We start from the raw sequence: 18,622 nt of genomic DNA, 5'->3' as shown, positions 1-18,622 counted from the left end.
ATTTACTCAGTGAAGGGCTACCAAAAATTTTACTACCACACTGTGGGCATGGCTTATACAGGACAGCCTGCATTTTCTTTCAGCATCTTTCAGTGCAAATTGGGTGCTCCAGGGTGGAGCTCCATTTTCGCTACTCAACTGCATTCCCCCGCATCTATGCAGTAGCCCACCCATGTGTGTACTGTTCTGAGTATGCCGCCTTACACAAAGGTTAGCAGTACCACTGATGGGAGTAGCCATTCCAGATTATTTGCAAGACTAGCTTTTGCTATTAATATATATATATATATATATATATATATATATATATATATATATATATATTTGTTTTCGTAGATTTTCACGGGTACAGGTATGACGGTCTTGGTATATTCGGGTTTCTTCCCGTGTAGGATTTGGAAATTTCTGGCGACGTTTCAACGAGGTCTCACTCGTCATCTTCAGGCTGGTGTTTCTGTCCTTGTTCTCAGGCGATCACTGCGAGACCTGAGCTGCCTTCCTTCTATAAATACTGGTGGCTGGATGTGGTTTGATGGCTCAGCAATTGCCTGCTGTGTAGAAAATTGCCTGCTGTGTAGAAACTTCTTGGTGAGTCAGTGGGGTAACATCTGGGGTCGTTGATGTAGCTGAAGTATGTTGATTAGTTAATGGTTGTTGATTAACAACCATTAACTAATCAACAACCATTAACTAATCAACATACTTCAGGTACATCAACGACCCCAGATGAAGATGATGAGTGGGACCTCATCGAAACGTCGCCAGAAATTTCCAAATCCTACACGAGAAGAAACCCGAATATACCAAGACCGTCATATGAAGCTTTTTTTTTAAAAAACATCATGGTCAATTTGCCAGAGCCAACTCAGCACAGCCAATTTGCTGTGGCCAACTCATCGCAGGACAACTCATGGTGGCTGATTTGCTGTGGGACAACTTTCCATAGGACAAGGGTTACACCAATATTGAAGCAGTGGTATGAATTTAACAACCAGCTCTCTGTCCTAATGACCAGCGAAGTGGGCATGGCTAGGCATGGCTAGGTGGTCATGTGACTGAGTGGGCATGACCAACTTGATCTCACCCTTAGGAAATTTCTCCTTAATCCAACTAACAATAAAATAGCACTTTTCCAATATTTAATAGACTGCCCTTTCTTTCACTCTTGCATCCCTTCCAAGAAGGCAGGAAATAATGTGTATGTGTATGGTATGCTACTGTTCACAACAGGAGGCTGCATGGTGAATCATACAATGCTGCCACTTGTGGCAGGATGCCATAAGGCTCATTGTGCCATTGCCGGGCAGCAGCACGATAGGTGTTGGGGCACCAGAGGCACGGTTTTGGTGGTCCTAAAGTAAGTGGGCATGGGGTATGTGGGGCAGCTCCACATCCCCAGAAAATGAGACCTGGTGCTTATTTTGAGACCCCGCAAAATAAGACTGAGTCTTATTTTCAGGGAAACATGGTAGAAATTGGTTTCTTAGGTTCATATCATTTATTGCAGTCATTATTGGATTTATATGCTTCCAAAGCAGAGAATCAGACCTCTTTGCAGTGTTTATTAAGCAGTATGTTAAATTTTTATTTTGTTCTATCATAAAAAAATGCGAAACAGAAAAAAAAATCATACATCCAGCACTGACAACAACAACAACAACCAAAAAAAGGTATACCAAAAAGGGAAAAAAGTGACCCAATATCAAATAAATTCAACATTAAACATGCTGAAAGAAAGAAAAAATATGTAGTGGAGTGAAGTCTTCTCCAAAATATTTTTTTAAATTTTTTTTAAATTTTGTCCAATACACAATGAGGGTTTTAGTGGGTATACACATAGTAAAATACATGATGAAGGTTATAGAGGAGATACTCATAGTAAAATATATCTAAGAAATAATAGAAAAAAAGATAAAGTAATAGAATATATCAATGAAAGAATAGAAGAAGAGATATAGGAATAGAAGAAAGGTATAGGAGATATAGGAAAGCAATAGGACAGGGGACGGAAGGCACTCTAGTGCACTTGTACTCACCTCTTACTGACCTCTTAGGAATTTGGATAGGTCAACCGTAGATAATCTAAGGGTAAAGTGTTGGGGGTTTGGGGATGACACTATGGAGTCCGGTAATGAGTTCCACGCTTCAACAAATCGGTTACTGAAGTCATATTTTTTACAGTCAAGTTTGGAGCGGTTAATATTAAGTTTAAATCTGTTGTGTGCTCTTGTGCTGTTGTGGTTGAAGCTGAAGTAGTCGCCGACAGGCAGGACGTTGCAGCATATGATCTTGTGGGCAATACTTAGATCTTGTTTAAGGCGTCTTAGTTCTAAACTTTCTAGGCCCAGGATTGAAAGTCTAGTCTCATAGGGTATTCTATTTCGAGTGGAGGAGTGAAGGGCTCTTCTGGTGAAGTATCTTTGGACATTTTCAAGGGTGTTAATGTCTGAGATGCGATATGGGTTCCAAGCAGATGAGAAACCTCTTCAAACAAAGAGATTCACCTATATCACATTCTCACTTCTCACAATGTAATGAGAGATAGCTTTTCATCTTCAGAATACAGTGAACTCGACTGATGTGTGGATGTTGATCTGGTGGACATTTTGTACATTTGTCTGCATCTGAAAAAAGAGCAAGACTATGATATCCCTTTAACATATAATTTAATAAAATTGATTGTCTGGGAAATACCATTGTTGCTGCAAATGACTTTGCATCGATGAAGTCATTATATTACAATAAGTATAACATAATTATAGCATATATTACATAAGGCTACCTAATCCCAAATAGAATGAAATGATATCAAAAAAATGAAATACAAAACGGAAAAAAATAATACATCCAGTACTAACAACAACAACAACAACAAGAACAAAGATTGGTGTACCAAAAAGGGAAAAAAGTGATCCAATATCAAATACATTCAACATTAAACATGCTGAAAGAAAGAAAGAAAATGTACCGGGAGTGGAGTCTTCTCCAAAATAATAGTGAGAAACTTCTTCAAACAAAGAGATTCACCTATAGCACATTCTCACTTCTCACTCATAATACAATAGGTTTTTGTGTTACTGTGTTTAAAGCTGTAAGGCACCAAAGTAACCTATGTGTGAGTTGTGAGCTTAGGAAGTATGCTGGTTCTGAAGGATTTTTCAAAAATTATGCTTAGTGGTTCAGCTATGGCAGAAGAGAGCTTTTTTAGGAAGTAAGCACATAGACCATCTGGTCCGACTGATAGAGAAGGTTTAAGGTCACGTAATGCTTTTTCAACTCGGTCTTCAGTGAAGTCTACTTGGGTTAAGTCATTGAGGAAGTTTGAGGTGCGATTGATGAAATTGGGGGATGAGCCATTGCTGTCACCTTTTTGATACTTGCAGATAATTGCTGACAGTCTACCGAACGCTGACAAACACTCTAATCAATACAAAGTATAAGAAACAATTCATATGTAACATTGGAAGAATTTACACCTGTAACCCTAATCCAATCAACAGAAACTTTCAACTACTCCAAAAAAGGGAATGATATACTAACGATAAATGCGGACTCAATGTCGTACGAAAATGATATACCAGCTCATTACTGGTCCTCTCTTATCTTTTCTCTATCTTACTCTGCTTTTTACTTTCTCACTTTACTATTTTATCCCTTTTTTCATCCCTTTCTTCACCTGCTCCCTTCCTTTCTCCCTTTTCTCATTCCTTTCTCTCTTTTTCTTCTTCTCTACTTCTCCACTCTTTTATTCATTTTAAAAATCTCTAATAATGTGAAAATCAAAAAACAGGGAAGTACGAATACTGACTATATAAGATATAGTTTATTAAACAATTAAAAATCAACTCTATGTAATGAAAAAACTTTAAAATATCTCTTTTAGTATTTTTCTTATGTACTTACTACTCACTATTGCGGAAATTGTACTCCTTTCTTTACTATTTTGTTTGTACTTTTATTGTTTGTCTATTTCGTTTTGATCTACTTTTCCTTCCTTTTATTCTTTTCTAATTTATATTTAATAAAGATTATTTTATATAAAAAAAGTAATATTACTTTCTGTTTCCTCAGATACTGAAAAATGCACCCAGTGCCCAGATGATCAATATCCAACTGAGAACCGAGTCCAATGTATTCCCAAAAGAATAACTTTCCTGTCCTATGAAGAACATCTGGGCATCATTCTGGTCTCTTTTGCCATACTCTTGTTTCTCACCACAGGCTTTGTTTCAATTATATTTACTAAATATCTAGAAACTCCCATTGTGAAAGCCAACAACCGCAACCTCTCCTACATTCTCCTGGTCTCCCTTCTATTTTGCTTCTTATCCTCCTTGCTCTTCATTGGCCCACCAAGGAAAGCCACCTGCCTTCTACGACAAACAGTGTTCAGCATTGTCTTCTCAATAGCGGTGTCTTCTGTGTTAGCCAAAACAATCACAGTGGTGTTGGCATTCCTGGCCTCAAAACCAGGAAACAGGATGAAAAGGTGGTTGGGGAGGAGCTTGGCCAACTCCATCCTCCTTTCTGGTTCTGGAGTCCAAATTGTCATCTGTGCCCTATGGTTGGGTGTTTCTCCCCCATTCCCTGATTCTGATCTGCAGTCCCAACCTGGAGAGATCATTCTTCAATGCAATGAAGGATCTGTCAGCATGTTTTATGTTGTGCTCAGTTATATGTGTTTCCTAGCTGCCATTTGCTTCACTGTAGCTTTTTTCGCTAGGAATCTCCCAGGGGCCTTCAATGAAGCCAAGCTAATCACCTTTAGCATGCTAATCTTCTGCAGTGTCTGGGTCTCTTTTCTGCCCACCTACCTGAGCACCAAAGGAAAGTCAATGGTGGTCATACAGATCTTCTCCATCTTGGCCTCCAGTGCTGGGCTTCTGGGCTGCATCTTCTTCCCCAAATGTTATATCATCATCCTGAGGCCAGATCTAAATATTAAAGAACATTTAATGATGAAAGTAAGGAAATAATAGTGAAACTGTTTTTAGACTCATTAACATTTCATTTTTCATTCAAGTTAATATTGTCCTTGTGTGTTTCTTTGTATCAATTTGTCAATTTGGGTTATTTAAAACAAATGGAATAAAAATATAAAGATTATAAGTCTAATCAAATTAAAATTCAACATAAGCTTCAAGCAGTAAAGCAATTTGATTGATAATTAAAATTCTCACGTAGTTAGAGATGAATGCCCCAGATAAGAAATAAGATATTGTAGTTATATTGACGTGAAACAAATGCAGAGGAGACGAGGATCCCAAAAGAAAGTCAGAAAGTGTATGTTGTCTAAACTGGGTTGAATACAGAAATATAAATCTTTCAACACTCTTTCTCTCTCTTGCTCACTCTATGACTACTTTTTGAAAGTAGATGAAGGCAGTAAATCTAGATCTTAAGAACAAAAGATGACCCCCAGTTGCAACACTAGATGACCTATGCACATTATTCTACAGACATTATATCATATTACAGCCTTTATGTAATCTCAGAAATTAAGAACTTTGGTCTTGAGTCATTGAATCCTAACACCTCTCTGGATATAATAATAAATTATATATTAATAATAATATAATAAAATGAATCTTGTTTATCTTCGAGCTTCAAAGTCAATCCATTCATCTCTGCAGAATCCATAATTTTTCTCAAGATTTCTCTTTCATTTGGTACCCTGTTCACAATTTGCAATTTTGTGCATATACAATCCTTGCAGCCATTACTATATGTATATTCTTTCTTTCTTTCTTTCTTTCTTTCTTTCTTTCTTTCTTTCTTTCTTTCTTTCTTTCTTTCTTTCTTTCTTTTTTCTTTGTCTGTTTGTTTGTTTGTTTATCTATCTATCTATTTATTTATTTATTTATTTATTTCTCCAAGTCCTTCTCCAAGGACTCAGGGCAGCTTACAACATGAATAATTCATAAATAATACATAAAAATGTGTTAGAAATAGAAAATTAAAGACTAAATTTAAAAATTAATCCCAATAAAGCATTTAAAAACCTTTCCAGCCAGACTCATCCAAGCATTCAGACAATCCATTCAATCTCCACTCATACCACGGCTGGAGCAGTGTGTCCAAGCTGAATGGCCCCAGGCCTGCCAGCATATGTGCATTTTAAGCATCTTCCAGAAGACCGGGAGACTGGGAGCCGTGTGAATCTCCAGGGGTGAGTTCCTTCCACAGGGCCGCCGCCCCCCCACAGAGGCCCGCCCACTGACATTGTTTGACGGACAGGACCTGGAGAAGGCCAATTCGGTGAGCCCTAACAGGTCACTGGGATTAATGAGGTAAGAGACGGTCCTGAAACTAATCTGGTTCAGAGCCATGTAGGGCTTTATAGGTCAAAACAAACACCTTAAATTGTGTTTGGAGACTAATTGGCAGCCAATGCAGCTCATAGAGTGTTGACAACACATGGGCATATCTAGGCAAGCCCATGACTGCTCGCACAGCTGCTTTTTGAACCATCTACAGTCTCCGAACACTCTTTAAAGGTAATAGTGATTGAAAATGACCTTGCAAAGTGGTTTCTGTTATTGTGGAAAATCATGAAAGAAAATATATCATCTAGAAGGCCATCACACAACTTTCAAGTGGGGGTTGTATTTTCAGCCTCCAACATTAATTTCCTAACATATCCTAGTAGGCAGATCATGACCAACTTCAGAGCAGTGATCCCCGGGCTGTATCTATAAGTTTTCACTAACATGCCTTTTCCCATGTCTTTTGCACATGGAGCTCTGAAAGAAGTTCAGGATCCCCAGAGGAGAAGTTACTTCGCACTGTAATTATCACCATCCTGGTCCTGGGGATCTCTTTGCTTTTTCTCCAATGACTGCCTTTGATATAAACATCAGACTGAAACAACATGGGATTACATCAGATTATCCATTAGAAAATTATAAATGTTTCCATTCATGTTGAAGGTTTTGCACAAGATTTAGGATAGGCAGGGGTTATGCTGTTGGATGCAAATTTGTCTCCTTTCCGGGGGAACCTCTGTTTGTCTTCTTCTGAATCAGAAAAAAACATTGATATTCAGTTTCGTGAGAGTACTTAGTATTCTGTTTGTATTACAACTTCTCTTTTAAGAGAAGTTGCTGTTTCAATCTAAGGAGAAATGAACCTTGTGCCTCTAATTCTGATGCTGCTGGGCAACTCTGGGCAACTCAGAACTAAGTGTCCCTCATGTTTAAAGCAACAGGACAGAAGAAAACCACTGAGCTATTACATGCCAGGAGACCATTTCATTAATGTGATTCTCACTGCATCAAGAACTTTGTTTCAACCATTACATTTCAATGAAGCTCCTTATATTTCTCATCCTAGGTAAGTCATTCACTGTGATGGAGCTACATTCTTTCCATTTTATTTCTAACATTGTTCTTCCTTTATTCCTTTACTTATTCCTACATTGCAAGATCTATTTAATTTCCCTGGTCTTATCTTGTGTGAAAGATACACATCCAAAGAAGAGGCAGAAGGAACCCTAAAAGAACATCAGAAAGAGAGACAAAAATCCAGAAGATCTTCCAGTCTTTGAGTTCATTACTTGAATATTGATTTTTATTTGGCACATTTAGTGAAAGAATTTTAATTGCTTCTACCAGCCCACATTAAAAAGTGTACCTGGCCCTCATTGGTATAAGAATGAAGTATTTTTGATTGTTGCACAGCTCGCAGTAATCCATAAACCTAAGTATTTAGGGTTTTTTGTGGATTTAAGTGTCGCTAATTCTCCTAATATATTTATCTGGGTTTGAGTCATATTTTTAATTATCATTTTAGTTTTTTCTTTGTTGATATTTAATCCAAAGACAGCACCAAATCTCTCCATTTCCTTGTTGAAATTTGTTATTGATTTTAATGGATCCTGCAGGGTGAAAACCATGTCGTCAGCAAACGCTTGTAGTTTGAAATGTTCTTTTTTTATTTTAAGGCCTTGTATTTTTGTATTTGCTCTTATATTATTTAATAAGGTCTCTAATGCCAAAATAAAAAGTAGAGGAGCTAGTGGACATCCTTGTCTGACACCTTTACCTATATAGAGCTTGTCTGTAGTGTTGTTATTAACTAATATCTTCGCTGTTGGTGCATTATATAAAGCTCTAATTAAATTAGCAAAAAGGTCCCCCATGTTCATAATTTCAAGTTGTGATATAAGAAATTGCCAGTGTAAACTACCAAAGGCCTTATAATGGTCAACAAATATAAATGCAACAGCTTATCAATATTTTTGTTATAATATTCTATAGAGTCAAGTACAATTCTAGTGTTCATTCCAATGTTTCTCGTCGGAAGGAAACCAATAGTTAGGTTTATGGATTACTGCAAGCTGTGCAACAATCAAGAAAGATAACTATGACAAACTTTCTGAAGAAGTAGATAAAGATTTTAAAAAATGGACAAAGCTCCCTCTTTCCCTAATGGGAAGGATAGCCACGATTAAATCAAATATCCTTCCAAGATATCTATATATATTTCAAACAGCTCCAGTAAAACTAACTAAAACGTTTTTGAATCACTACATAGAAAATTCTCTAAGTTTATCTGGGCAAAAAGAAAGCAAGGATAAAAATTAAGTGCATGTACGATCACTGTACAAGAGGAGGATTTGGTCTCCCTAATATGGAGTTCTATTATAAGGCTTCAATGCTTAATCTAATTAAGGAATGGATAATTCTAAAAACAGAAGGTTATTATCACTAGAAGGCTTTGACCTCCTCACTGGATGGCATGCTATTTTATTAACAGATACAAACAAAATAGCATCCTATATTAAGCATCACTATATTTGTAACATACTAATCCAAGTCTGGCAGTTTATCAAAAAGAATTATTATTTAGCAACTCCAAAGTGGATTTCACCAATTGAACTATTTTTCCATCCAAATTTATTTTCACCAAACATGATAATAACCTACGAACAACTGCTTGATTTAAATGATCAACTATTCCCCAAACTAAGAGTTGCAGATAAGGATATTAACCTAGATTGGTATCAATATATCCAGCTACAGAATACCTATCACAAACATAAAAAACAATTTGGATTTCAAAAAAATATAATGTTAGATAAAATTCTTTTTGGCCCCCAAAAAGAAATTAATTTCCAATTTATATAATAGTCTTCTACAACAATATACAATAGAAGAAACCGTAAAAACAAACACGATAGCCTGGGGACAAAATTTTGGATATAATATTTACCTTAACAAATGGGAAAGAATATGGACAAAAAACTATAAATATAAAATAGCCACCACACAGAAAGAAAACCAATACAAAATGTTTTACAGATGGCACCTTCCTCCAGCAAGACTCGCAAAAATTTACCCAAATACGTCTCCAAAATGCTGGAAATGCGATGAAAAAATTGGCACCTACTATCATATGTGGTGGACATGTGACGTTGCAAAAATTTATTGGCTAAAAATAAAAAACAAATTATAGATCAAATTATTTCCGCAAACATATCCTTAAAACCAGAGTTGTTTTTACTAGGAATAATTAGACAAAAGATCAACAAAGATGACTCAAATTATAACCGCAGCAAGAACCTTATATGCCCAGACCTGGAAACAGAAGCAAACACCTACCATATTAAACATTGTAATTAAAATTATGGAATACGCAGAAATGGCAAAATTAACTATGGAATTACAAAATAGACAAGATACAGTATTTTACCAAGTCTGGGGCAAATGGTATGACTGGCTGAAAAAAAAGGAAAATTCTTCATTTAATACAAAACGATAGTAATCCAACAAAATAACCTAATTCTGTATACAAATTCCTGCAAGACACTTTGCCAGAATATATATAACACGGGGAAAAATTTAAAACTACAGTCCTAATCTAACCAATAGAAATTTACAATTACTCTTTAAAAAGGGGAGGGGGGAACGACACTCCAACGATAAACATGAACTTTACGTCGTAAAGATACAATACACCAGCCGCTTGCTGGTCCTATTCTCTATCTTTTCTCTATATGCTCTCGCCCTTTCTTCCTTTACTTAGCTATTTTATTTCTCTCTCTTCTTCATTTCTTGCCTTTTGCTTTTCTCTCTTCTCTTTTTCTTTCTATCCCTCTTTTTTCTTTTCCCCTGCTCTTACTTTTTATTTCCCCTTTTCTCCCCTATGTAAATATGTATAATATTTTAGAATTGCATACTTTAAAATTGCACGAATTTATACCAATGTCTAAATAGACCTTTTGTTTTTTGTATTCCCTTTCCCCATTTATTTGTAATAAAGATTATATTTTTTTTAAAAAAAAGAATGACTTATTTTTGAAATTGCTTTTCTGATTCATTAAATAAATTACATTCTTGCTTTTATGGTGGTTCTATTTGAAAGATTGAATTAGTGAACTCTGCTTATTGGACAAATGTATATCAGCACTAAAGATGAAACTTGAAAAATTTGTCAAGCATATATAAGATAACAGATAAAAGTATAAATATGATTTGAGTTCATGAAAAGCATACAAATAAAAGGAATCATTAGGACATGGATGGTAGGCACACTGGTGCACTTATGCATGCCCCTTGCAGACCTCTTAGGAATAGGGTGAGGTCAACAGTAGTTAGCCTAAGCTTAAAGTTTTGGGGATTTGGGGAAGAAACCACAGTGTCAGGTAGTGTGTTCCAGGCATTGACCACTCTTATTGAAATCATATTCTTTTTGCAGTCGAGTTTGGAGCAGTTTACCTTAAGTTTGCATTTGTTGTTTGCTCGTGTATTGTTGTGGTTGAAGCTGAAGTAGTCACCGACAGATAGGACATTGTAGCAGATAACTATTTCTGTCATTCTCATTTGCCTCTAGTTTTAGGTCTGTTTTGGCTTAATAGGAAAAAGGCTTGTGGAGACAAAGGTAAAAAATAGTTGATGTTGATGATGGTGGTATTGATACAAATAACATAAAGTTTTTTTAACAGTTGGCTATTTTTTGATTCTACAAGAAGCCTGCAGTTCATTTTTGCCATTCAAGTGGTCAACAAGTATCCCCAGCTCACACACAATCTCACATTGGGATACAACATCTATGATAACACTTTGAGCGCTCTTTACACTTCAGATGCCTTGCTGGACATGCTCTCTCCTGGAAAAGCCAATGTTCCCAACTACAGCTGTGGAAAGAGGGACAACATTTTGGTACTTGTTGATGCAGCTGACAGTGAAATCTCCATCCAGATGTCAACATTAGCAGGCATCTACAAAGTGCCACAGGTTTGTGTGTGTGTTTCTCTATCTGATAAAGTGAATGGGGTGGTGGTGGGAAAATGATGAATCCAACCATATTATCTCTATGGTAGTCAAGAGCTGCTTTTCTTATTGATTCACAATGGGGAGGAGAAAGAATGAAAGCAGTCCTATCCTCACATGACACCATTTTCATTTCTTTTTCTGCCCACTTGTGAAAGTATGAAAAGGCTCTGTAACTCAGTGGTTCACGACAAACTTCTCCTAAAACTCAAATCCTATGGCATCTCAGGACTCCTCCACAACTGGATTACTGCTTTCCTGTCAAACAGGCAACAAGTTGTCAAAATCGGAAGCGCCATTTCCTCCCCCGTCCCTGTCAAGGCAGCGTACTAGGTCCTACTCTTTTCATCCTATACATCAATGACCTCTGTGATAATATCGCAAGCAACTGTGTGCTTTTTGCCGACGATGTGAAACTTTTCAACACCACAGACAACACAAACACTCTCCAAAAAGACCTCAACTTTGTCTCAGATTGGTCTAACACCTGGCAACTTCAAATATCAACCAACAAATGCTCTACCCTCCACATCGGCAAAAAGAATCCAAACCACATTTATGAACTGAATAAACAAATTCTCGCAGCCAACCCACACTCAGTCAAAGACCTTGGAATACTAATATCAAATGACCTAAGTGCTAAAGCCCACTGCAACAATATCGCCAAGAAGGCTTCCAGAGTCGTTAACCTGATCCTATGTAGCTTCTGCTCTGGCAATCTCTCACTACTGACTAGAGCCTACAAAACCTATGCCAGACCCATTCTCGAATACAGCTCATTGGTCTGGAACCCACACCACATCTCAGACATCAACACTCTCGAAAACGTCCAAAGGTACTTCACCAGAAGAGCCCTTCACTCCTCCACTCGAAACAGAATACAGTGGTCCCTCGATTATCGCGAGGGTTCCGTTCCAGGACCCCTCGCGATAATCAATTTTTCGCGAAGTAGCGGCGCGGAAGTAAAAACACCATCTGCGCATGTGCGATCTCTCTCTTTTTTTTTTAAATGGCCGCGCATGCGCAGATGGTGGGGCGACGGCAGTTCGGAGGCTGGCAATGGTTACTTTCCATGCCGGCCACCCCCCCCCCAGCGCCTCCGGGCTCCTCGCCGCTACACCCCGCCCGCCCGATTCGCCCCTCTCCCCGATTCGCCCCGTTTTTTTGCCCTGCCCAAGTTGCTAGCTCTCAGTGAGAAATCTTCAGTTTGTGATTTCCAACTTAGTTTTTAACCGGGTTTTTTGCCCTGCCCAAGTTGCTAGCTCTCAGTGAGAAATCTTCAGTTTGTGATTTCCAACTTAGTTTTTAACCGGGTTTTTTGCCCTGCCCAAGTTGCTAGCTCTCAGTGAGAAATCTTCAGTTTGTGATTTCCAACTTAGTTTTTAACCGGGTTTTTTGCCCTGCCCAAGTTGCTAGCTCTCAGTGAGAAATCTTCAGTTTGTGATTTCCAACTTAGTTTTTAACCGGGTTTTTTGCCCTGCCCAAGTTGCTAGCTCTCAGTGAGAAATCTTCAGTTTGTGATTTCCAACTTAGTTTTTAACCGGGTTTTTTGCCCTGCCCAAGTTGCTAGCTCTCAGTGAGAAATCTTCAGTTTGTGATTTCCAACTTAGTTTTTAACCGGTTTTTTTGCCCTGCCCAAGTTGCTAGCTCTCAGTGAGAAATCTTCAGTTTGTGATTTCCAACTTAGTTTTTAACCGGGTTTTTTGCCCTGCCCAAGTTGCTAGCTCTCAGTGAGAAATCTTCAGTTTGTGATTTCCAACTTAGTTTTTAACCGGGTTTTTTGCCCTGCCCAAGTTGCTAGCTCTCAGTGAGAAATCTTCAGTTTGTGATTTCCAACTTAGTTTTTAACCGGGTTTTTTGCCCTGCCCAAGTTGCTAGCTCTCAGTGAGAAATCTTCAGTTTGTGATTTCCAACTTAGTTTTTAACCGGGTTTTTTGCCCTGCCCAAGTTGCTAGCTCTCAGTGAGAAATCTTCAGTTTGTGATTTCCAACTTAGTTTTTAACCGGGTTTTTTGCCCTGCCCAAGTTGCTAGCTCTCAGTGAGAAATCTTCAGTTTGTGATTTCCAACTTACTTTTGAACCAGGTTTTTTGGCCCTGGCAAGTTGCTGGCTCTCAGTGAGGACACTTTAGTTTGTGATTTCTAAGTTAGTTTTTAACCAGGTTTTTTGGCCCTGGCAAGTTGCTGGCTCTCAGTGAGGACACTTTAGTTTGTGATTTCCAACTTACTTTTGAACCAGGTTTTTTGGCCCTGGCAAGTTGCTGGCTCTCAGTGAGGACACTTTAGTTTGTGATTTCCAACTTAGTTTTGAACCAGGTTTTTTGGCCCTGGCAAGTTGCTGGCTCTCAGTGAGGACACTTTAGTTTGTGATTTCTAAGTTAGTTTTTAACCAGGTTTTTTGGCCCTGGCAAGTTGCTGGCTCTCAGTGTGGACACTTTAGTTTGTGATTTCTAAGTTAGTTTTTAACCAGGTTTTTTGGCCCTGGCAAGTTGCTGGCTCTCAGTGAGGACACTTTAGTTTGTGATTTCTAAGTTAGTTTTTTACCAGGTTTTTTGGCCCTCATGTCCTTCTTCCATCCCTCCCTCCATCCCTCCCTTCCTTAAAAAGCACTTAAGCAATGACAGAATAAAAAACCCCAGCCCTCACCTGTGTTTGAATTTCATTCACTCAGTCATTCATTCATTCTTCTCTATGCCACTCAGTCCCAACACTTTCAACCCACAAATTACCATTTCCCATCCCCTTAATGTACTGTACTGTACCTCTACCTGTACTGTACACATTGAATAACACACTTAGTCATCCTGATAGAAATAATAAAAATATTTTATTTACATTTTTACATTTTTGGGGGGGGGGTTAGCATAACTAGGATAAATCGGGATCTTCTTCTATCACCATGTCTACAATGGACGCTGCAGGTGATGGTGTGACAGACCTCGTGGTTTTTGTGACAAACATAGTTATGGGCAGTTGTTGGCGCTTTTTCTTTTCCTTGGCTAACATGGCTCTGTATGGTGCAATGGTGTTGTCAAGGGAGGCCTTAAATTGTAAAGAGCGAGTCATGTGGGGATCCCAAAGTTCCGCCATGCGTTGGAGATTTGCAGCAGCTCTGTTCATTTCTGCAAGCCGCTCAAGCGTTAGGCCAACATCTTCTTCTTCCTCAGCTTCTTCAGCTCCCGCTTCCTCCTCTTCTTCACTCGCTGACCTGGTCAGCTCCTCCAGATCTCTGTCTGTCAGCGGTAGGCCATGCTCATCAAGCAAACCATTGACTTCCTCTGGTGTCATGTCAACAAAGCCTTCTCCACCCACTGCCTGTGCCAGCTTCACAGAGTTCTGGACTGCAGCATCTTGAATTTCTTCGGGAGCAAATCCCCTGTGAGCATGCACCACTTCTGGCCACAATTTCTTCCAGCAGGCATTCATTGTCTGTGACTTCATATCCACCAAGGCACTCTGAATGTTCTTCAGACAAGATGCAATTGTGTACTGACGCCAGTAGGCCTTCAATGTGAAGTTTTCATCAGCATCCATTGCTTCCACGATGCTTGCAAGAGAATTGCGCGTGTACAGTGCCTTAAATGCGCGGATAACACCTTGATCCATCGGCTGGATAAGCGATGTGGTGTTTGGTGGCAAGAATTCGACTTGCACCCCATCACGTTCATGTTCCAGGTGATCATGGCCTCCAGCATTGTCCATTAGGAGAAGCACTTTGAAATCGAGTCCTTTGCCAGCCAAATACACCTGCACCTGTGGGATGAAGCACTGATGAAACCAGTCCCGCGTGAGGGGTTTTGTAATCCATGCTTTAGGATTATGCATCCAGTACACTGGCAATGAATTCTTATTTCTGTTCTTGAGGGCTCTTGGATTTCGTGACCTATAGATTAGCCCTGGCTTCAGCAAAAAGCCTGCTGCATTCCCACACATGATCAAAGTCAACCGATCTTTCATGGCCTTAAAGCCAGGGGCTTTGGCTTCATCTTGCATCAAGAAAGTCCTTGAAGGCATCCTCTTCCAGAACAGGCCTGTTTCGTCCATGTTGAACACCTGTTCTGGAAGGTAGCCCCCTTCTGCAATTAGGTCTTTAAACGTGGCCTGGACAAAGTTTTCGGCTGCACCTGTATCTGCTGAGGCAGCTTCTCCGTGCAATGACACACTCTTCAGGCCATAGCGCCGTTGAAATTTATCGAACCACCCTTTGCTTGCTGTGAATGTGGCTGGGGCTGAGGCTGAAGAAGCAGAAGATGTTGACGGCTGGGGGTCTTCAGGGTCATCAGTGCCTTCATCTACAGAGAATGACAGGAAAGGGAGAGAGAAGTGACTTGAATGAAAGCATACAGTCCTTCCTTCCATCCATCCCCCCTCCTTTCTCTCCCTCCTTTCTCTCCTTCCTTCCATCCCTCCCCCTCCTTTCTCTCCTTCCTTCCATCCCTCCCCCCTCCTTTCTCTCCCTCCTTTCTCTCCTTCCTTCCATCCCTCCCCCCCTCCTTTCTCTCCCTCCTTTCTCTCCTTCCTTCCATCCCTCCCCCCTCCTTTCTCTCCCTCCTTTCTCTCCTTCCTTCCATCCCTCCCCTCCTCCTTTCTCTCCCTCCTTTCTCTCCTTCCTTCCATCCCTCCCCCTCCTTTCTCTCCCTCCTTTCTCTCCTTCCTTCCATCTCTCCCCCCTCCTTTCTCTCCTTCCTTCCATCTCTCCCCCCTCCTTTCTCTCCCTCCTTTCTCTCCTTCCTTCCATCCCTCCCCCCTCCTTTCTCTCCCTCCTTTCTCTCCTTCCTTCCATCCCTCCCCTCCTCCTTTCTCTCCCTCCTTTCTCTCCTTCCTTCCATCCCTCCCCCCTCCTTTCTCTCCCTCCTTTCTCTCCTTCCTTCCATCCCTCCACCCCTCCTTTCTCTCCCTCCTTTCTCTCCTTCCTTCCATCCCTCCCCTCCTCCTTTCTCTCCCTCCTTTCTCTCCTTCCTTCCTTCCATCCCTCCCCCCCTCCTTTCTCTCCCTCCTTTCTCTCCTTCCTTCCATCCCTCCCCTCCTCCTTTCTCTCCCTCCTTTCTCTCCTTCCTTCCTTCCATCCCTCCCCCCTCCTTTCTCTCCCTCCTTTCTCTCCTTCCTTCCATCCCTCCCCCCTCCTTTCTCTCCCCCCTTCCCTCCCTCCCTCCTTCCTTAAAAAACACTTAAATATAAAAAACACCAGCCCTTACCTGGGTCTCCCCCATCTGCATCTGTGTCAAGACGGTTGTACAATTGCTGCGCCTTGGTTCGGATAGTGTTCGTATCCAAAGCAATGCTCTTTTTTCGGCAGTCTTCTACCCACACAGACAAAGCAGCTTCCATCTTCATAAGGCGTTTGTTTCTAGGCGTCACCATTCTTTTTGTAGCCTTGTTGAATGATATCAGAGAAGTTTGCCTTATCTTCTTCTCATCTTTCTTAATGTATCGCACAGTCGATTCGTTGATCCCATAATGGCGACCAACCTCTACATTAGAATGTCCCGCTTTCAGCATGTCCAACAGTTCAATCTTCTCCTTGATTGTCAGCATCTTCCGGGTCTTTTTAGCATCGCCGCCTCCACTACGCATGGAACGTTTAGGTGCCATCTTCAGAGAAGTCTTCACAAACAGCTCCAAGTCACAGATCCAAGAAACAGATCCCAGATACAGATCCCAGACACAGATCCAAGAAACAGATCCCAGACACAGATCCCAGACACAGATGCAAGGCACAGCTCCAAGACACAACAACTCCAAGACACAGATGCAAGACACAGCTCGAAGACACAGCTCGAAGAAACGGCTCGAAGAAACGGCTGCAAAAGTTGCAAAACTTTCAAAGCAAAGCACGCTGAGCAAACAACACTGATTGGCCGAGATTTCTGTCCATCAGCAATCTCAACGCTGATTGGCTGAAAATTTGCTGTATCACCATTGCCGGGCAAACTGATTGCAATGGCAAAGCTGATTGGCCGAGATTTTGGCCAACCAGCAATGCTACACGTCAGTTTGGTGATGACGCGTGACGTCATCGGGCGGGAAAAACCAAGCACGTATTTTTTTAAAAAAAAAATTTTTTTTTTTTTGGAAAATTGCGATATAGCGTTCGCGAAGATCGAGATGGTAGCAATTGCTGAAAAATCGCGATATAGCGTTCGCGAAGATCGAGATGGTAGCAATTGCTGAAAAATCGCGATATAGCGTTTCGCGATGATCGAGATCGCGAAACTCGAGGGACCACTGTACCTTACGAAAATAGACTAACTATCCGGGATCTTGAAAGCTTAGAACTACGGCGCCTAAAACACGATTTATGCATTGCCCACAAGATCATATGCTGCAATGTCCTTCCAGTCAACGACTACTTCAGCTTCAACAGCAACAACACGAGAGCACGCAACAGATTCAAACTTAACATCAACCGCTCCAAACTTGACTGTAAAAAATATGACTTTAACAATCGAGTTGTCGAAGCGTGGAACTCATTGCCAGACTCAGTGGTGTCAGCCCCCAGCCCCCAACATTTCTCCCTAAGACTCTCCACGATTGACCTCTCCAGGTTCCTAAGAGGCCAATAAGGGGCGTACATAAGTGCACTGATGTGCCTATCGTCCCCTGTCCAATCTTCTTTCCTTATCGCATATATCATACATTTTCTCTCCTTTCCTCCTACTTCTCTTCTTTCTTACTTTCTATCATTATATATATTACTTAATGTCTATTCTCTTTCATATGTATTGTATATTGGACAAAGAATAAAATAAAAAATAAATAAAAATAAATAAATCTAAACAAAGGGTCTTTCTACAATAATATCAATATCTACAGCAATATCAGTTCCTATAAATGAAATAAAAAATATCTGTTAGCAATTATAGGGTTATTTTTCTAATGTATGCTGTGTCTAAAATATATGTTAGTTTCTTCTGGAGGAGAATTGAGAGTAGGTAGATGAGAAGTTCTATCCCACTGAACCATAGCCTTGTCTCCACACTTGAATAAAAATCTCAAAAGATAATTCAATAACATTTGAATCCAACTGCCAATAGAGAAGCACCAGATGTACAAGTGGGTTTTTAAAAGAAATAATGTGTGATCATATTACCTCTCTGTGTGCTTCATTGACTACACCAAAGCTTTTGACTTTGTTGACCATGATAATCTCTTAAATTGCCTTAAAATTGTGAATATCCCCATACCATATTCAGCTCATTCAGTCATTGTATTCTGAAAAGACAGCCACTGTAAAAATGAAATACGGAGACACAAAATGGTTTAGAATTGGAAAGGGCATTTGGAAAGGCTTTCCAAGAGCATGAAACAAACTCCTAGTCTGGAAAAGAACTCCTTTTATTAATTTACTGTG

Source organism: Erythrolamprus reginae, chromosome 2 (assembly GCF_031021105.1).
Source record: "Erythrolamprus reginae isolate rEryReg1 chromosome 2, rEryReg1.hap1, whole genome shotgun sequence".
NCBI lineage: Eukaryota > Metazoa > Chordata > Lepidosauria > Squamata > Dipsadidae > Erythrolamprus > Erythrolamprus reginae.
Note: the sequence above shows the minus strand (reverse complement) of the source record.